This window comes from Danio rerio, chromosome 12 (assembly GCF_052040795.2).
Source record: "Danio rerio strain M-AB ecotype USA chromosome 12, GRCz13ab, whole genome shotgun sequence".
Lineage (NCBI taxonomy): Eukaryota > Metazoa > Chordata > Actinopteri > Cypriniformes > Danionidae > Danio > Danio rerio.
Genome location: NC_141032.1, coordinates 18,904,253 through 18,923,368, shown reverse-complemented (window position 1 = coordinate 18,923,368; position 19,116 = coordinate 18,904,253). Strand labels below are relative to the sequence as shown.

At 44.3% G+C, this 19,116-nt stretch overlaps 1 protein-coding gene across 1 annotated transcript in view; it reads left to right on the top strand.

Annotated features, from left to right (window-relative positions):
- The window catches only part of LOC147841358 (uncharacterized), a 206,412-nt gene that overhangs the window by 146,883 nt on the left and 40,413 nt on the right, over positions 1 to 19,116 (top strand). The gene's annotated exons all lie outside the window — the stretch shown is intronic.

Sequence of the window (19,116 nt, the reverse complement as noted above, 5' to 3'; positions counted from 1 at the left end):
GTGTTTAATTTAATGGAGCAGATTAAGACTAAGCTAAGACTAAGCTAACTAAGCAGTTTATAACTGCAGCTACAAATGCTCTATTCTTGACCTATGAGCACCTATATAATGTGTTTAATAATTGTATTTTCATATTTAGTTAATGATTTATATTTCATTACTAAATGAAGTATGGCATTATTAACAAACCAGTTGTATTTAAGAGTAGTTGAGGGTAGGATAAGGTTTAGGATAATTCAGAATGAGTTAGTAAATGATTAATAAACTATTGAAATCAACATTTATATATCTTAATATTCAGGCATATACTAATAGTTAACTAATATGTTAATAAATTCTTTATTAACTCAACTTCATGCAGTTTTGTGACCTAATCTAAAGTAAGGACAATTTCTGATTTATTAATTCCTTTATAAATGACTATTAAAGGCTCAGAATCAAATGAACAATAATCCTGGCAGTCTTTTCTAAAAAGTAAAATTACTGTAAAGTTTAAACATTGCTGAATAACAGGAGTGTCAAAATACGACATAAAACTGGATAAAACAACAACAATGTAATAATTTAACAATATAACAGGATACAATATTTAAACTCTACAGTGATTTTATTTTAAATTAGGTTGCAAAGATTTATTTTTCATTTGAAGTATAGTTTCATTTGTGTATCTTTAAATGAATAGGAATGAATGTATTTTTTCCAGTCTAGAATTTAACTGAGCCTTTATTTGTCATTTATAAGGGATTTATAAAGCAAAAATAGTTCTTACTTTAGGTCAATAAACTGCATGAAGTTGAGTTAATAAAGCATCTATTAATATACATAGTAACCATTAATATATCCCTGAATAATAAGACATATAAACGTTGATTTTAATAATTTATTAATCATTTACTAACTCATTCTGAATGAGTTACCCTCAACTACTCTTAAATACAAATGGTTTTTAAATAATGCGATACTTAATTTAGAAATGAAAAATAAATCATTAACTAAGTATGAAAATACAATTATTAAACACATTATGAAGGTGCTTATAGGTCAAGAATAGAGAAATTGTAGCTTCAGTTATAAACTGCTTACTAACGCTTATTAATGTAGAATTAAAGCTTAACAAATAATGAATTCAATATTAGCTAATGCTAATTAAATGATTTATAGTGTGTAGTTATTATAAAGTATGATTAATAAATGCTGTACATGTGTTGTTCATGATTAGTTCATGTTAGTAAATGTATTAACCTTATTGTAAAGTTTTACCATAAAGTGTTACTGAAATTTAAAAGCAACATTGATCTATCTTGCTTTTTCTGTGGAATTTCCACTGAAAGTGTAGCTCACTTATTTTGGGAATGTCCTTTTGTTTAATCTTTTTAGATTAATGTGTTTGAATTATTAAATAAATAAATAAATCATTGATCTCGCCATGTGATTTGTCATTATGCAGCAAAATATGAGCCCCCATTGTGTCCTACCTGACAGCCTCGTTTGCAGGTTTGTGCGCCTTCCGGAGTGTCTGTTTTGTCATTATCGTGTCTATATCTGGGCAACGCTTCTATGTTTCTTTGTCAGTTCGTTGTGTTTGCTCATGTGTCTGTCTGTGCTCAGGACTGTGAGGAGTGGCTGCTGGACCCGATTCGTCTGTCTGTTTCCTGTTTGCTACAGCCCTATATCCCTCATGAACTCACTCATTTAATTTGTCCTGTCTAGTTTATTCTGACTGTGTCAAATAAACTTTTACACGCATTTTGGATTCTTCTCAGTGTCTTTATTACCCGTGACAAAACAAACTGACCTTACTATGGATCCAGTGAGTATGTCACAGATCTCCAAATTCGTCTCACTCAACAACGCCAGGATCAATCAGCAGGATGAGGCTTTGGCTACCATCGCTCAGGCCATTCAAACTCTGGTCGGCCAGGTTTCCCTGCTCACTATTTAGGTCCAAAAGCTGGTTATTGGAGCGGCACAAGCTGAAGCCAGACCAGCTTTAGAAATGTTGCCAGCACCGGTGGTTGCTAACCGCTCTGCTGAACCTTGCCTTCCTCCCCCGACCTGCTATTCTGGAGAGCCTCACTTATGCCCGTCCTTCCTATCCAAGTGTACCTTATATATAACGTTGCAACCGTCATTGTTCTCCACAGAGCAGTCTAAGGTTGTCTTCGTTATCCTTTCTGGAAAGGCGGCTCTATGGGGACTACAGCCTGGAAACAAAAACTGCCATGCTGTGCTACTTTTGAACTGTTCTCCAAAGAACTCAAAAAAGTTTTTGATCGGGCCGTTTCCGGGAGAGAGGCCGCTCGAATCCTTGCCGAGCTCCATCAGGGGAATCGGAGCATGGCGGATTACTCGATCAAGTTCTGGACATTGGCTGCGCTGCTGAATGCAGCTGGAACACAGAGGCACAGTGGGGCATGTTCCAGCATGAATTGTCAGAACGTCTTCAGGACGAAATCTACACACTGGATCTTCCTAAGACTCTGGATGAACTAGTAGATCTGGCTATCCGAATGGACATCAGACTACTTTGTTGAAAGAACCGCATGCAGCAAGTGGGGTTTTCGGATCCAGTTTCTGACCCTCCGGTTTTGGCGGCGACAGCAGAAGTGAGGAGTGGGGAGAAGCCGGGACCTATGCAGGTGGGCAGATCTCGCCTGTCCGTGCAGGAGAATCGGCAATGGAGAAACGAGGGACTCCTCATTGTCTCTTGCCCAGTAAAAGACAACACCCATCAGTAGGTAAGAAGTTACTGATGGGTGAAATCAGTCTGGATAGCCTAGGAACTCATTGCAAGTGTTGAAGCTGGCTTCTGCTGATGAAACTGCAAACTATCTTCAGTAAACTTTATTTATTTATTTGAATCTCTGACTCCGGCTCTTCTTCATCTGACAGACTGGTCATTACTATTTTAACTGATATGTACAATTTTTTATTTATTTTTTTTACTTTATTTATAGAAGTTTTTGTAAAAACATAACACCAAATAATGTACATCATGTATATATGTTAACAAACTTGTCTCTGTGTTATTACCTTATACTAACTAGAACATGCACCAAAACACAAGCTAACATAACAGCAATTTTACAGCACCGTCACAAAACAATAAAGAAATTTTAGCCAGACTGATGGAATAAGAAACAAAATAGAACAACATGTAAAAAGGAAGTGGAGAGAAGAAAAAAAATTATTACCAGAAAAAAATATTACAGAAACATTAATAACCTGTACATCTAAGGAAGGGGCCCCATGTTTTGTCATAAAACTATTGTTTGCCAAATCTAGAGAAGCGTAACCTTTCCAACTTGAGGGCAGAAACCATTTCAGCTAACCATTTAAATAAATTTTGGAGGTGTTGTGGATTTCCACTCCATCAGAATCACTCTCTTGGCCAACACCATGCCAAACATAAAGGAGAGTTGTTGATGTTTAGGCCAAGTTAGAGCCTGGTTTGAGCATCCAAACAATGCTATTTCTACATCAATTTTTATGTCCTTTTCAAAAGCCTGGAAGTAAAGTCTGTAGATACTTTTACAAAATTCAGATACTTCTGGACAGGATCAAAATATGTGACCATAGGTCCCGACTGCGCCTTTGCATTTATCACACAGGGGAGAGACAGAAGGATACAGCTTATTAAGTTTGGCTTTTGTATAGTGCAATCTATGCATCACTTTACATTGAATGAGCTGTAGCCTTACATTTATAGAGTAAGAATGAATACGACTCAGTCCCTCCTCCCAGGTAGAGGATGAAATGTCAATTCCTAATTCCCTCTCCCAAGAATCTTTAAGATGTGCAGTAGAGACCGAGACGTGAGAAGAAAACAGTTCTATAAATTTGGTCACTAAATGTTTCTCCATTGTGCACTGCCTCAAAAGCTTGTACAAATCATGGTCAAGAGAGAATTCCTCGCACTGTGGAAAATTGTGTTTGATAAAATGACGCACCTGTAAATAACAAAAAAAGTGTGATTGTGAGAGTCCAAAAGTTTTATATAAGTATTCAAATGTGGCCAGTTTGTTATCTACATAAAAATCCTTTACTGAACGCAGTCCTTTGTTACTCCACAAAGTAAAGATCTTATCAAGTTGTCCAGGCACAAAATCATGATTTTTGCAGATAGGTAAATAAACAGAGGGATGCTCGATCTTTAATGCCATTTTCACTTGATTTAAAATTTGAATAGAGTTAAGAACAATAATATTCTTACAATGAACTTTTTTCAGTGATAGAGCTTTCGACCACAAAATTGCAGCCAAAGAACTGTTACCAACTGAACAAGCCTCAAACTGTAGCCACTTAGGACATATATCTGACTGATCGGAAGCAACTTGATCACACTCATGTCACGTTCGAGGTTAGGAAAAAAAGGAGCGAGGACCCAAGCGCAGAGTGAAGTAGGATTTTTTTTATTAATAAAATAAAATAAAAGGCAAAAATAAACAACCCCGAGGGGGAAAACACTACTACAACAAACAATAAATCAAACAAACAAACTTGACTGGGCAGGCAGGACAAGGCAGGACTGGACACAGCAGGACATGTAAACATCGACAACATATGATGACGAACTCGCACAGGACAGCAGACATAAGGGGTTTATAAACTGTAGGAAATTAACAAAAAAAACAGATGAACATAATTAACTAATAATGGGTTAACAAGGAGGGTGGTACTAGACAATAGACGGGAGAGCGCATGACACAGAAAGACAACACAAGCCATGCGCTCACATGACAAAGGACAAGAACATGCGGCCAATGAGAGAACTCATCAACCGCATGTTCATGACAAGACGAGCACAACACTGAAGCACACGACAAAAGCACGTGACCACAATGTAAACATCGAGCCACGTGCTTTGACAAAAGACGCAAGACACGAGCACACGATAGATAAACACCTTACCGTGCGCTCACACATAAGCAACGAGCATGCTTCATCTCAGCGCCAACCAAAACTGAAACCAACTAGACGGAGGCGCCGAGAATAAAGCAGCGCGATGCTGACAGAACAAACACAAACACTAGTACAAGAGCGCGCGCGTCTGAGGGACACAGAGCGTGCGCGGCCACATCAAGCGCCAGTGCACACACTCTGCGTACACCCACGACGGCGCGCGCGCACACAGAGACAGAAACAGGACCAGACATGAGTAGTGTCAAAGCTCTGCCACCAAAACAAGAATTTACGAGACCAAAGTGGCAGAACCCTGACAACTCATGCCAAAACATCATAGCCCTCATGTTAGCTGCCCAATAGTATTGACGGAATGTGGGCATTGCTAGCCCTCCCATTTCCATAGACTTTTGCAAATGAGGTTTTAAAATTCTGTGTGCCCTATATCCCCAAATGAAAGGAAAAGTCACAGAATTTAACAATTTAAAAAAGGATTTTGGGAGAAATATGGGTAAATTCTGAAAAAGATTAAGAAAACAAGGCAAAATAACCATCTTGATGGCATTAATTCGACCTATTAATGATAATAGAAGAATCCTCCATTTCTCGATAGATAATTTTAATTTGTTAACAGCCTCTAGAAAATTCAATCTACAAATATCCTTAAAATGTTTAGGGTTAATTAATCCCAAGTAGGTGAAATTATTATCTACAATTTTAACAGGCAGAGATTTCAAAAATCCAAAGTCCAAGCCATCTCCCAGAGGCAAAAACATACTTTTTCCCCAATTAACTGAATAACCGGAAAATAAACCAAAAATATTAAGTGTTTCCATTAAATGTGGAAAAGCGGTGGATGGGTCATTTAAAAATAATATTAAATCATCACAATACAAAGATAGTTTAACCTCGGATTTTCCACAGGGCATACCTCGAATCTCAGAATGGGTACGTAAGTACATAGCCAAGGGTTCTAGGGCCAGATCAAACAGCAGCGGACTTAAATAACACCCCTGTCGTGTTCCCCGCTGTAGCTGAAAAAATGCAGATCGATCAGAATTTGTGAGAATTGCAGACTTAGGAGCCAAGTAAAGCATTTTAATTAACCTAATAAAATTTTCACCAAAGCCGAATCTCTCTAGAACAGAAAACATATAAATCCATTCAATTCGGTCAAAGGCTTTCTCTGCATCCAGAAGGAGTTACAGAAGGAGAACCTTCCTAAAATAAAGCCAGTTTGGTCGGAATGAATTAATAAATCCACATGTTTGTTTAATCGAGTAGCCAAAATTTTTGCGATAACCTTTTGATCGCTGTTAAGAAGACTAATTGGTCTATAATTAGCTGGCTCAGTATCATCTCTGTCTTTTTTATCAAAAGACACACATACACTTCATATAAAGAGTCAGGAAACTTACTGTATTTAGCTCAATTGAGTAATTTAACATACGAAGCTGAAGGGGAGCCAATGTAGATGCATTTGCTTTATAAAATTCAATTCCACACCCATCTGGACCTGTGGCCTTTCCACTGGGAAGGGAATTAATTGCCCCCAGAACTTCACTAAGATCGAAAGGTTGTTCTAATTCCTTTTTAGCACTATCACTAAGCTTTGGAAAGTTCACTTTATTTAGAAAGCTATGTTCCAAGTCACTCATCACTGGTATGGTTGAAGAATAAAGATGCTCATAAAATTCTGTAAAGCAGTCATTAATTTCTTTAGGATGCGTTACCAAAAAACCATTTTGAGCTCTAATTTGATGAATGGCACGACTGGCCTGCACCCCTTTAAGGTGACGAACAAAAAAAGTATCTGCTTTGTCACTTAGTTCAAAATGTTTCTGCTTAAGCTTCAATAGTACATTAGAGACCTGATCACTCAGAATTGAATTATATTCTTATTTCAATTTTAAAATTGCATTAAGGTCTGATTCTGCTTCGGATTCTTGAAAAGCTTTTTCCAAGGAAGGAAGGACATTTTCAATCTCAAATAGTCGTTTGCGTCTTTCCTTTTTATGTGCAGATTCAAAGCAATAAAATGTCCTCTTAAAACTACTTTACAGGTTTCCCACAAACATGAGTCAGAAACGTCTCCTTTATTGTTGGTCTCTAAAAATTGACCCAGCTGATTTGACAGAAATGAGGTAAACTTTTTATCCATTAGCAAGTTAGGGTTAAAACGCCAACAATATTAGTTCTTTGGTAAAGACAAACTTAAATCTAGTGAGACGGGGCTATGATCCGAAATTATGATGTTTTGGTATTTAGATTGGACAACGTCTTTTATAATTTTGGAGTCAATAATAAAATAATCTATACGAGAGTAAGATTTGTGAACTTGAGAAAAAAAAAGAATAATCCCGACCAGTAGGATTCAGTAATCTCCATACAGCCACAAAATTCATGGACTTAATAAGACTATTTAGAACCCCAACAGACTGGATAGGAGAAGGAACACGAGCTGAAGAGCGGTCAAGATAAGAATCTTAATAACAATTAAAGTTTCCCGCGATTACTACGTTAGTAGCATTGGTATCTGAAGGGGAGTCCAAATAAAGCCGGGTCATCAATGTTGGGCCCATACACATTAACACATGTGATTGGAACACTGTTAATACAGCCCGATACAATAACATATCTGCCCCCTGGATCTGATATTACTGAATGAGAGCGAAATGGAATCAACTTTTTGAAAAGAATAGCCAGACCTCTTGCCTTGGAAGAAAACGTTGCTTGGTATACTTGAGAGATCCAATTTGCCCGCAGTCTTAAATGTTCATTAGCTCTAATATGAGTCTCTTGAAGAAAAATTATATCAGCTGATAAAGACTTTAAATGTGCAAACACTTTGCCACGTTTTATTGGGTGCCCCATTCCTCTTACATTCTAACTGACAAAATTCGCATTTTTTCTAACAATCATTAATATAACAATCAGAAAGAAAACATCATAAAACCCATCCAGCTTATTCACATGAAAACTTATAAGTGCCGTAAACAATTGGTGCAACAAAAAACAATGTGCCCAGTGCAGAACAGCATTTCCCCCCCATCTTCACAGAGCCAGCAAGAGGACAAAGGAAAGAGCACAAATCTTACCTAGGACTGTTAAAAGAAAAATCAGCCACACAAATAAACTTAAAAATAAAAATAGCAACCTTCAGTAAGGGAGAGAGAGAAGAAAAAAAAAAAACTTGAGAGGGTCCACTCTCTGCAAATAATGTTCCCCTTTGGGGGGAACTTCAGCACTATAAGTGGATTTGATGTTCTAAATCCACGTATGGGAGATTCGGTTCAGAAGCTACTTGTCTGAAAGAGTATTGAACGGGCCAATGAAGCAATGAATTGGCAGCGTAAGCCTGTGCAGGTGTGCTGCATCGCCAATTAACTGAGCATATAAGCACACCTGGCGCCAGCAGAGGCTATCCTTTTCGCTTCAGAGACTTTTCTGATCGAGCTCATGAGGGTTCCTCTTGCTGAGCTACAGCCACATCGAGCGAACGAGTGTCTCCCGGTCCAGAGCGAGTCCACGCAGCGGCAGACGGTCGAGCTGGGTTTCTCCCTTGCCTGGCGTCCCTTTGGGTCCGGTCCTCCAGAGCGGTGCGTATTGTTGCAAAGCATCCTAAAAGAGCAACACAGTCGTGCAGCACGTCCTTTTCAGGATGGTGCTCCGACTGTGCGTTTCTGGTTGCGGGGGTTTCCTGGCTCCGGATGATGGGCACGATCACTGCATTACATGTTTGGGGGTCCAGCATGTTAATGTGGTGCTCGGGGGCGGTTCATGTCGTCACTGCAATGCCATGACCGTCGTGCAGTTGAGATCGCGGCTAGCTTTCGTAAGAGAGCGAGCCACCCCAGTCGCCTCCTGCTCTGCAGCGGGCGCTCGGGCAGATCTGAGGGTTCCAGCGAGAGATAATCCGCTGCCTAAGGGCTCGCGGACCTCTCGCTCCTTCAAGCGCTCCATCCAAGCTTCGGGTACTGGGAGTGATCCGTCTAATCAGATGGTAGCTCTCACGCTCGATGTCCCCCGCGGCATCGGAGGGTGGGCTTTCATTGTCCGACGATGATCCGGACCCGCTCGCCCCCTTCGGGCAGGTGAGCGCTGTCAAAACGGATACTGAAACGGACGTGTTAGCCGTGCTTTCCCGGGCTGCTTCGGCCATGGGTTGGAGATAGTTTATCCCCCAGCTCTGCGGCCGGACCGACTAGAAGGGCGTTCCCTTCTTCCCGGCGACGCACAGTAGGCTCACGCGGTCTTAAAGAGCACTTTTTTTCTGCTCGTGCTGCGTGTCCCTCCACTCTCACCACTCTTGGTGGTGGAGCGGCCAGGGGGTATGTGGCGATTCCTCAGGTTGAGTGCGCAATGGCGGTTAATCCGCGCGGCGCCTCTTTTTGGCGGGGTCTGCCTCGTCTCCCATCCAAAGCCTGTGAGTTTTCGGCTCCCTCGGAGCTAGAGCTTACAAAGCTACAGACCAGGCTGCATCCGCCTTGCATGCGATAGCCACCTACCAGCGCTACCAAGCGCAGGTGCTGGCCGACCTGCACGAGGGTGGGTCCAACCCAGGCTTACGAGCTCCGCACCGCCGCTGTTTTAGCACTTCGGACTACTGAGTCCGCTGCATGTGCTTTGGGGAGGACGATGTCCACACTAGTGATCCAGGAGCGCCACCCCTGACTAAAACTTGGCTGGTATGCGCAAAGTCGACAAAGTCCGCTTTCTTGACTCGCCCATATCCCAAGCTGGTCGGCGACACTGTCTGCGAATTCACCCAGGAATTCGAGGTAGTGAGAGAGCAGTCTGATGGGTGATGTCTTATCGGCGGATCTGTAAGCCCGCTCCGCCCGCCGTGCCATCCATACCTGCTCCTCGCCGGAGGCGCCCGCCTACGAGAGCTGCACCGCCCCCGCACATGCCTCTGGCGAAGCGAGCGCGTCGAGCACCTCGGAAGCAGGCAGTTCCCCCTGCCCAGAACGCCGCTAAGTCCGGCAACGGACCGTGAAGCGTCCCTGGGACAGGTCATCTGGAGAAGAGGGAACTTGCTCTTCCCCGCTGGTGGGCGGGGTGCCATTTCCAACGGCACCTTTTACTGCCATGAAATGAAAGGGCACTTTTTCACTTCCCCGGATGTGTCAGCCCGAAATCTGCCAGTCTGAGACACTGAGCTTTCTAGCTCGCAGGTTCGGTGCGCTCCGCCAGTGGCTCACGAGCACTGCAAGCCCTGCCAGTCTGGGACGCGCCGCCTCTCAGCTCGCAGGGTCTACATGCTCCGCCAGCGGCTCACGGGTGCTGGGGGGACGGTCTCCCTTCTCCCAGCCCCCAAGCCCCTTTTCCGGAGTCAGGGTGCGGAGCCAGAGCGAATCGCTCTCCTCCAGCTCTTCTGTGGGACCCTCGCACTCCCCGGATCAGCACACCCGCTCCGCGCTGCCCCTCCGCGGGTACGTCAGCGATTGCTGCGATGACGTCATTAGCGAGGGCTCTGCCTGCCTGGTTAGCGTGGGCCAGCCCCTCGCGGTGGCCCATTTGCACGATCAGACTCGGCTACGAACTTCAGTTCTCGAAACGGCCTCCCAAGTTCACGGGCGGGTATTTCACCAGGGTCAATCCCCTGTCCGCCCCTGTCTTGCGAGAGGACATTGCTGCCCTCCTGGCGAAGGGTACAATCGAGCCGGTACCTCCAGCCGAGATGGAGAGCGGGTTTTACAGCCCGTGCTTCATCGTACCCAAAAAGAGCGGTGGGTCACGGCCAATCCTAGATCTGCGCGTTTTGAGCCGCTGCCTTCACAAGCTGTCATTCAGAATGCTTACGCAGAAGCGCATCCTCCGATGCGTCCGCCCTCAGGATTGGTTTGCAGCCATAGACCTAAAGGACGCGTATTTTCATGTCTCCATTCTTCCACGCCACCGTCAGTTTCTGCTGTTTGCATTCGAAGGTCGAGCATGGCAGTACAAGGTCCTCCCCTTCGGGCTCTCTCTGTCTCCGCGGGTCTTCACCAAACTCGCGTGGGTGCCCTAGCACCCCTTCGGCTCGCGGGCATCCGCGTACTCAATTATCTCAACGATTGGCTGATTTTAGCCCACTCTCGGGAGAAATTGACAGCGCACAGAGATGAGGTGCTCCGGCATCTTCGCCGATTGGGGTAGCAGGTCAACTGGGAAAAGAGCAAACTCGCCCCGGTGCAGAGGATCTCTTTTCTCGGAATGGAGCTGGACTCGGTCACCATGGTAGCGCGCCTCTCTGGAGAGCGCGCTCGCCTGCTGCTGAACTGTCTGAGGGAGCTCAACAGCAAAATAGTGGTCCCCCTGAAATATTTTCAGAGGCTCCAGGGGCATATGGCTTCTGCTGCGGCTGTCACGCCGCTCGGACTGCTCCATATGAGACCACTTCAGCACTGGCTTCAAGATCGAGTTCCAAGACGCGCATGGCATGCGGGCACACACCGAGTCTCTGTTACTGCGCTGTGTCGCCGCACCCTCAGCCCTTGGAACGACCCCTCGTTCCTGCAGGCCGGTGTGCCTCTGGGACAGGCGTCCAGTCATGTTGTTGTCTCAACAGATGCTTCCAGCACAGGCTGGGGAGCCGTGTGTCACGGGCATGCAGCTGCGGGCCTGTGGGTAGGTGCCCAGCTGCGTTGGCATATCAATCGCCTAGAGCTGTTGGCAGTGTTCCTTGCTCTCCACCGTTTTTCTCCGGTGCTGGAGCAGCAACACCTGCTGGTCAGGACGGACAGTACGGCGGCGGCAGCGTATATCAACCGCATGGGGGGTATGTGCTCTCGCCGCATGTCTCAGCTCGCCCGCCGTCTGCTCCTCTGGAGTCACCCGCGGCTGAAATCGCTGCGCGCCATTCACATCCCAGGTGAGCTCAACCGTGCAGCCGATGTGCTCTCACGGCAGCAGATTCACATTGGAGAATGGAGACTCCACCCCGAGTCTGTCCAGCTGATATGGGCGAGTTTCGGGGAGGCCCAGATTGATCTGTTTGCTTCCCCCGAGAACGCTCATTGCCAGTTGTTTTATTCCCTGACTCTCGGCATGGATGCACAGGCCCACAGCTTGCCTCAGGGCATACGCAAGTATGCATTTCCCCCAGTAAGCCTGATCGTGCAGTTACTGTGCAAGGTCAGGGAAGACGAGGAGCAGGTTCTGTTAGTTGCGCCCCTCTGGCCCAACCGGACCTGGATATCAGAGCTCTCCCTCCTCGCGACGGCCCTCCCATGGCAGATCCCTTTGAGAGAGGACCTACTTTCTCAGGGACAAGGCACCATCTGGCACCCTCGCCCCGATCTCTGGAACCTCCACGTGTGGTCCATAGACGCGAGGAAGACTTAGGTAACCTGCTGCCCGCAGTGGTTGATACCATCACTCAGGCTGGAGCCCCCTCCACGAGGCGCGCCTACGCCCTGAAGTGGAGTCTATTCACTGAATGGTGTGTCTCTCGCAGAGAAGACCTCCGATCTTGCCAGATCAGTGTTGTGCTCTCTTTCCTTCAAGAGAAGCTGGATAGCAGGCTGTCGCCCTCCACTCTCAAGGTTTACGTTGCCGCCATCTCTGCTCACCATGATGCGGTGGCTGGCGGGACCATGGGAAAGCATAACCTCATCACCCGGTTCCTCAGAGGCGCTAGGCGAATTAATCCAACTCGCCCCCCTCTCACGCCCTCTTGGGATCTCGCCCTCGTTCTCACGAGCCTGCGATTTGATCCCTTCGAGCCATTTGATTCAGTATCCTTAAGATTTCTGTCACTGGATAGTGGAGGCCATTTCATGTGCTTATTTGAGCAGAGGTCAGACTCGGAGTGTTGCATCCTCTTGGGCGTGTGCGCGCGGCGCTTCTTTAACAGGCATTTGTAGAGCTGCGGGCTGGGCGACACCCAACACATTTCCAAGGTTTTACAATCTGCAAGTGGAACCGGTTTCCTCAAGGGTGTTGTACTCGGTGGGTGTTGTAGCACGCTTGCGGTGCCTTTTTTTGCGGTGCCTTTTTTCCCTAACACGGAGAGATGTGCACCCTCCTGTCTGTCAGTAAAGTTCCCCATTCGGTGAGCCCTGCAGATTCCTCCGAGGCCCCCAGCACTGACTCAGCGGAGGAGTCACTCGCTGGCCCACTACGTTAGGTCTGCCCGCTGGTCAGCCTTCGTTTTTGGGTACAGGTGCCTGCTATGGCCGATCCCTGCTGGTGATCCCCATATGCTTTTTCCGCCACGGTTAAGTTCCCCCCCCTGGGTGGACCCGTGCCTTCCCTATCCGCTAGCCACCTTCTCATGCGCACTCCCCCTTCTCAGGGTTAGTCCATATGTAATTCCATTTTGTCTCCCTATTGGGTGTGGATGGTCTCCGCAGCATCCTCCCTACTGGGATGGCACGCTTCCCAACGTACTGTCGTATATTCCTAGAATTATCTAGACGCTAACGACTCCCAAAAAAAATATATACCTATTCCGTAAAGCTTCTTTGAAGTGGAAATAAGTTAGGGCCAAGGGCACGTTGGAGGACCGTGCCTCCCATGATTTGGGTGCATCACGCTTGCCTGACTTCCCTCTCATGGTGGGTGTTGGTAAGGTGCAGTCATTATGGCGCTTTCAATGGGCTCCCATACGTGGATTTAGAACATCAAATCCACTTATAGTGCTGAAGTTCCTCCCGAAGGGGAACGTTCGAGGTTACTAAAGTAACCCTTCGTTCCCCGAGGAGGGGAACGGAAGCACTATACTCCGTCGCCATAATGACTGTCCCTTAGCTGTTAAAAGTCTCTTCAGCTTAAAAAGGATAGCGTCTGCTGGCGCCAGGTGTGCTTATATGCTCAGTTAATTGGAGATGCAGCACACCTGCGCAGGCTTACGCTGCCAATTCATTGCTTCATTGGCCCGTTCAATACTCTTTCAGACGAGTAGCTTCTGAACCGAATCTCCCATACGTGGATTTAGAACATCAAATCCACTTATAGTGCTTCCGTTCCCCTCCTCGGGGAACGAAGGGTTACTTTAGTAACCTCGAACGTTATTAGTCCTCTACCTCTCGTGTCATAGTCATTGGTCCATGAGAAGAAGAAAAAAACTATCAGTCTTAGTCTAAACATCCAGGCACGATGGTCATAGAACTTCCTGACCAGGGATCAGATCGAAACATTAGGAAGGACATCCACAAACTTTTTTGCCTCTTCAGGAGATGTGAATGACATCGACTTTCCATTATGAGTCAACATCAATTTTGCTGGAAAGCGCAGCGACCATTTCACGCCAGCTGTGCGTAAAGCTCGCGTGATCGGACCAAAAGCACGGCGCTGCGCAGTGACTTCGAAAGTGTAGTCAAGAAAAATATATATCTGGCTGCCCTTGTACTTCAGCGGGAAATTCTCCCTGCTCAGGCGAAGAATTAAATCTTTGTCTTTGGCAGATGTCTTTGGCAGAAGGGCACGGTGTGCCTGATCGATTTTGACGGGCTTTGGAAAATGTTCGTTGCCAAATAGTTAAGTGATCACGCCCGAGATAAACTGCGAAGTGCTGCCCTGTTCCTCCCCTTCAGTTATTCCAACGAATTTTAAGTTGAGCCTTCGAGATCGGCCTTCCAGGTCATTCAGCTTAGTCCATAATGATTTGTTCTCAGCTTGCAGTTCCTGGCACTTTTTTTCAGTTTCTCTGACGCGTCAGTCCACCTCATTCAGTGCTTCTTCCACGTCCACTAATTTTAGATTAAAGCCAGTTTGTTCCGACTGCAAATTAACCATTGCCGCATCCAGTGTATCCAGCCGACCACTCAAAGCGGTCATCTTCTCGTCTATTAATTTCTTCAGATTGTCGCCTTGCGAGTTTATTGCAGCCAGTATAACACTCACATTTGCCTGAGATAGAGTGTCACACGCGGTGGTTTCATCCCTGACAGCAGTCACGGTTTTTGAAGACTTTCTAGACGCCATGATTGAGCACGAGGTGAATCAGGAAAGGTTGTTGAAATCTTACTTCCAACTATTAAGAATAAATGCAAGATATGACTGATAGTTATTAAATAGAATAAAGACACGAAAGATGGAGTTATATTCGAAAATCAATGTTATCAGAGAGCAGCTCAAAAAAACGCGACTATTCCATGCTTTCCGCGCATGCGCCCCCTGATATGTACAAATTTGATAAAACTCATTGAAGCTATGTAGTAAACCATAAAGATGTCTTAGTTCTAAAATGTTTAGTAAGTGAGCTGAAACAAAATCAGCTCCGACAATTCAGTTTCTGTGAGACCATGCAGCGAAGAGTGGTTTATTCAGAAGGTAGATAAACCAAGGATAATTTTAAGTTTATTTACTGTTTAAACTTAAATAAAATGAGTAAAAGAGGAATATGTATGATAATAAATAAATGATCATGGAACAATTATAAGAGCAATTCCTTGTAAATGTCAACCTTGCCATGAAACAAAGAAAGTTTTCAACAAAACAGTGAAACCGTTTCTACGTTTTTTTGTGCAAGTATTTTGAAAAATACTCGGGCGACGTAGTGGCGCATTAGGTAGTGCTGTCGCCTAACAGCAAGAAGGTCACTGGGTCGCTGGTTCGAACCTTGGCTCAGATGGCGTTTCTATGAGGAGTTTGCATGTTCTCCCTGCGTTTGCATGGGTTTCCTTCGGGTGCTCCGGTTTCCCCCACAGTCCAAAGACATGCGGGACAGGTGAATTGGGTAGGCTAAATTGTCCGTAGTGTATGAGTGTGTGAATGAGTGTTTGTGGATGTTTCCCTGAGATGGGTTGTGGCTGGAAGGGAATACGCTGCATAAAAACGTGCTGGATAAGTTGGCGGTTCATTCCACTGTGGCGACCTCAGATCAATAAAGGGACCAAGCCGACAAGAAAATAAATGAATGAATAAATGAATGAATGAATGCATGATTACTACTGAACCAATACTGAATTTTCGATGTCTGCATCGCAGTGCACCAAATAAACAATTTATTTTGACACCCCTATTGTAAACAGTAAAGAGTCTGTATGAAAAATGTCAAAAATAAACCTATGCAAACAATTAAGAAAAAAGATCATAAAATGCAGTAAAATATTTTAAGTCTTTTAATAAGCATGATGTGTAAAAGGTAGACATGGCATAAAACGCTAATTGTTTGTTTGGAGGTTTGTAGCCGGTGACGCAGTGGCGCAGTAGGTAGTGCTTTCGCCACACAGCAGGAAGGTTGCTGGATCGAGCCTTGGCTGGGTCAGTTGGCGTTTCTGTGTGGAGTTTGCATGTTTTCCCTGCATACGCGTGGGTTTCATCAAGGTGCTCCGGTTTCCCCCACAGTCCTAAGAACTGCGATACAGGTGAATTGGGTAGGCTAAAATTGTCTGTAGTATATAAGTGAATGGGTGGGTTTGGTTGTTTCGCAAAGATGGGTTTTGGTTTGGAAGTGCATCCATTGCGTGAAACATGTGCTGTAAAAATTGGCGGTTCATTACGCTATGGCAACCCCAGTATAATAATAAAGAGACTAAGCCGAAAAGAAAATGAAAATGAATGAAGTTTGTAAGATGGAAGTTGTTCAATAAGTGAAGTTTATGTATAAACTAATATCGAGAGGATCACGTGCTTATGATTGCTAGCGCCTGGATCCGCATTATCCAATTCACAATGCTCCAATCAGACGGCTCCCAAACTAGTATAAATACCCTGGGTTACATTCCACTGCTATCTTCGTTTTGAAGACAGCTCTGCTCTGAACCAACTGCTACTGCTACAACAACTTCAAAACAACAACAACTACATCTCCAACTATACTCCAACAACAATTTCAACAAAAAAATTAAAACCTCCAACTTCAAAGTGCCTCACACAACACATACGCTGTGTCTTCAACCCAATTCTCCAGCAAGATCACAGTCAAAACTCGATCAACGTCCACAAACTCTGATAAAAACACTCAAGACGCCAGCGAATCAAGCCATCACAATGAAGCCTAACTCTCCTAGCGGTGCACCTGCTGTAATGTATATTGCATGCACTAAGGGGAAGCCTCGCAAATAACTACTCCCTTGTAAGACTAAACGTTTATAAATCTTTTGAAAGACAAGACTCACATGACTAGGAAGATTTCAACCAATAACTCACCTTTTTAAGTCCCGCATGCCCACAGATCCATAACATTCATAAGTAATTTGACTGCAAAGATCCAAGCAATCTAGTCCTTAAGCATTGATCCGCGGCGTGTTATCATCCAAGCAGTCACTGGAGAGCAGCAGTGTCTTCTACACATAAACACTAGCCATTTTTGGTCAACAAAATGGCCTCCGATCTTTGATTGACACCCCATTGAGCCAATCGCTGAAAAGAGAAGTGTCACCATCTAATGAGCTCCCAACTCGGCATGGTCCTGCCTTCTCTTGACAATTTATGAATGAACTCTGCTACAAATATCTCGTGAATAAATTGGGCCAGATATGCTCGTCATTTTATCACATTGAGATTATGTTGTTATGATGTTATTTAATCATGGATTAAAGTAAAGACCATAACAACATTCCTACCACTCGTTTTCTACTAAGTGGTTACTTATAAATTCAGAGTTTGATGTTGTTATATAATTTATAATAATTTCAGATTCTCTCTTTTCTCTACATACATTTCAAATACTATCACACTCTACATAAAGGATACATTTCCACTCGCATAGCCCACAACCTTGATGCCATATTTCTTAACTTGCTTTGAATTGCATTGTCTTTCTGATACTACTTCTCTGATTTCTGATTATAGGTCTAACCCATGGATTTAACTCGGGCGTTTCAGCTCTCCCTTCCATAAACGTATTCTGTCTCAATCTACATTCCGCAACTACCAAACCTGAAACAGTGGATTCATTAATCAAAAAAGAAAACAATAATAAATTCATGATAGGACCATTTCCCGCCCCACCGTTCAGTGTTTCTCGTATTAGTCCTATCGGCCTTGCGACTAGAAAATTCTCTAGCAAAAGACGCATGATTATCAATCTCTCCACTTCTCACAATTCTATATTCCCTAGCATTAACAGCACTATTCCTTCAGATAAATACTTGCAGAATTACCACGACATAAACCGAGCCATTTCCCTCATCATAGCCGGTTGCAACGCCTGGCTAGTGAAAACTGATATTTCATCCGCCTTCAAAATCATACCAATCCACCCAGACTTCTAGCATCTTTTCAGCATCAATTGGCACCCACAATTTTACCTTGCAGTCCGACAAATTTTCGACATGCTTTTAGAAGCATTTTGCTGGATTTTATCTAATAACTGCAAAATCCCACACATTATCCATCTCCTTGACTATTTTCTCCTCCCAGCACTTCCATAGAACTCCTGGGCATCAACCTAGATTCATATAATTTCAAGCATCCCTTCCTAAAGAGAAAACCAACCGCATAATCTCCCTATCTCAAATTTCCTCGAAAAACAAACATGCACTAAAGCGCCCGTTTATTAAACACCTCCTTCAGCTTTCCTACTCGGTCCCAGGTTTAGAAGATACAATAACTCTTTCTAAACCCAGTCGCAATGAGGTCAGCTTGTGGATTTCTTTTCTTAAGCAATGGATCGGCTGTTCCTTTTTCTAAAGCGACTTAGTTTCATCCCTGGTGGATATTAACTTATTCACTGACACCGCCCCCTCAGCCGGGTTTGGAGGCTTTTACCAGGGTCACTGGTTTGCTTCAACGTGGCCCCCACAAATGCTCAGTTTACCCAAAAAATCAGCAATCATCTGCCCTTTTTTGAACTCTAAACCATAGTATAACTATGCCCTTATTAAGACGCCTAGTTTGGACGACAGCCAATAAAAAATTGTTTGCAACCTAAACATGTTCCAGGTTGCTAAAATCAAATTGCTGATTCCCTCTCACTCTCTTTTTCAGAAATTTCAGCTCTTGACTCCAGAAGCAGACCAGCATCCAACACCTGTCCATCATTAATCTCTAATGATATTGCCCTAGATCACCCATTACATCACCTTCACGAAACTTCCATATACCTCATCCTTTACGCTGTTGCCCCATACCCTCACTCTTTCACCGCATACAGCCCGCACACACAAAGTTTACTCTGGCTTTTTAGGCTTCCTGAAGCATTTAGAAATGGCTATTACATCCAAATTTAACCCCGCTATACACCCCACAGTTTCTGATCTAACTTGCAGAATGCTAAAAACCTTGCCCTTTTTATTAAGCAAGCAAAACAGATCAGCAAGGTAAGGACATTTTCATTTA